The sequence below is a fragment of the Arachis ipaensis genome, chromosome B03 (genome assembly GCF_000816755.2).
Source record: "Arachis ipaensis cultivar K30076 chromosome B03, Araip1.1, whole genome shotgun sequence".
NCBI classification, from domain to species: domain Eukaryota; kingdom Viridiplantae; phylum Streptophyta; class Magnoliopsida; order Fabales; family Fabaceae; genus Arachis; species Arachis ipaensis.
In genome coordinates this window covers 126,268,077-126,270,686 of record NC_029787.2, presented here as the reverse complement: position 1 = coordinate 126,270,686, position 2,610 = coordinate 126,268,077, and positions in this window count along the sequence as shown.

Here is a 2,610-nt window from a genome sequence, read left to right as displayed (position 1 = left end):
CGGTTACTTTTTAGTTCAGATGACTAAGAGTACAATTAGAACTTAAAAGAGTTTAAGGTGCCTTTGGCCAAATAATCATTAGCTGATTAGGCTCAAGTTCGAGCATTATTTAGAAAAACTTTTTATTTTTACAATATACACGGTGGGAGACTGGGAGTTATAAATGACGTTAACAACTAAATATTGCATAATAGAAATAAATATTCCAAATCTTTTAGTAAATTTTATCATGCAGAAGCAGTTTCTGTATACAATTATAGAAGCTTTTCATTTAAAATATTTTGATAAATTATTTTTAGCTCATTGATCATATTATCAGGAAATATTAAATATTTTTACCTTGTAAATCTTTTTTAAACACCTTAAGATTGATAGCCAATGTATAAAAAGGAGGTAGAATGATATCCGTTTCCTTTTTCCATGTTTTTTCTAAAGTAAAAAGGCCGAGGATAAAGTTGAAATAGGTGAAAATAATATCGAATAAAATCTTATTTAAAATAAATTGTGACAAAAAGTTTCTTTAACCAAGCATCTAATCACTAATTAATATTTGCTTTATTGAAAATCTGTATTATACATAGTAGCACCCTTTGCATACCTTTTTGACTCTTGCCACTCACTGCTATACCAAGAGGTATGATATGGATTCTTTCTCTCTGAAGCAAAGTATGATTGGAATTTCGATTCCAGTGCTGGTTTTTCTCGTTACTGATTGCGTTGCTCTAGATGCTGCTAGGGTCATAGGGTGAACCAAAATGAGCGAATCCAACTGGTAGTTTGATTTGGTTGATATTTCCTTCCAACTTGACGAACGGTTTATAAAGTGCATTACACAAATGGTAATGGAGAATTTTAGTGCACGTAATCACTTTTATCGGATCACTTATTATGAATTAATTAACTAATGGTGTAGAATAAAACCCCTCTACTTTTAGTTTCAGCTGGCCACGGTCTGGTTATGTTTTAGTTATTAGAAAGATACATGAAGTGTATAGTTGGGTGGGGATAAAAATCTAATATATTTTTTTATGAATGAACTTGATACGAAAATTATATAGAATTTATCCGCTAAGAGTTCAAAGGCTGAGTTTTATGCCAGATTTCATGCTAAAAGGGCCGAATAAATGTGCCATAAAAATTGAATAGCTAATTAAGCCAAAGAATTGTCTGATCTGGACTTTATGATTTGCAACGAATAAAAGAGTTTTGAGAAGTGCTTGGAGGGTGTTCATATGTGTAGTATTGAAATGTCAAGTGTGACTTTGTAAGAGGTGAAGTAGCATATTGATTGATGATATGATTAATTCAGTGAAAACTGAAGAGTTACATAACGTGGAGGGTCTATAGATTTATTGTCTTAATGTTTTAACTGACTGGATGGCTAGCAAAGAAAAGTACAAGGAAAGAAGCAGGATATCACTTTGTAGATTTATCTTATCGAGATGTCAAAGGAATGGTAGCTGATCATGGAAGAGGGATCCCGTTACCCCGTCTAATTAGAGTGCAATCTTTGTCTCTTTTTTCTTCTTCGGGTTTTAAGCTCCCTCCAAGCACAAAAAAAAAGTAGTTGACACCATTTTAATTTATGTGAAAATTCATATGCAATTTCACGTGTAGTTAATAGTTAAGAATAGTTACATAATTTATATGTTTGATTAATTAAGTATCTAATAATTTTCTGGTCTATTTATGGATAATATATATAATTGGTTACGATCACATTAGCTATTTCATATTATATGACTTATATATAGATGATCTCATCTATTATTATAAATATTAAATATAATACATTATTATTACTTTTAATTTGAATTTAAACAAGAATAAAACTAAATATTTTATTTTGAGGGATTAATGAAAACTAATAGCCACATATAAATAGAACTCTAGAGTTTTGGTCTTTAACATACTAAAATCACTTTGCGACTCTTATTCCATCGGAGAGTTACTGTTAAGCCTAAAATAAGAATCTGGTAGATTTTGGTTGATAGAGATCAAAGAATTATAAAATCAAACTCTTTCAATTATACTCATAAATTTAGGTTAATAATTTAACATGGATGGTGTTGGGTTAAGAAATTTAAAAATGTCTAATATTTTCAGCCATTAACTTCACATAAAAATAACTATATGAGCATTTTCATCTTTAATTTATTTTGGATTGTTTCATAAATAATTTTGAATTGTAATAATTAAATATTGAATAATTATCAATAATAAATTAGAATTTTCTATACACCGTACCATTAAAACATAATATATATTTTTTTCTTAGAAACAAAATTTCATCAATAGCAATTGAATTACCCAATAGCAGATATAGGTGATTTTCTAAGTGCTATAGGTGCGTTTGTTTTTAGGGACGGGACACTGAAACAGAAATACGGAGATATAAAATTGTATTTGACATATGAGATATAGATAAAGATATTGTGTTCAGAGATACTGAATTAATGTCTTTTGTATCCATTTTGACAAAAAGGACACAAAGACACTAACAAATGACACAACTTATTTTTTATTTTTTTCATTATTTTTGTTAATTTTTTATAATTATATTTTTTTATTATTATATTTTTTTTCTCAAATTTTTTAAATGAAAAAAAT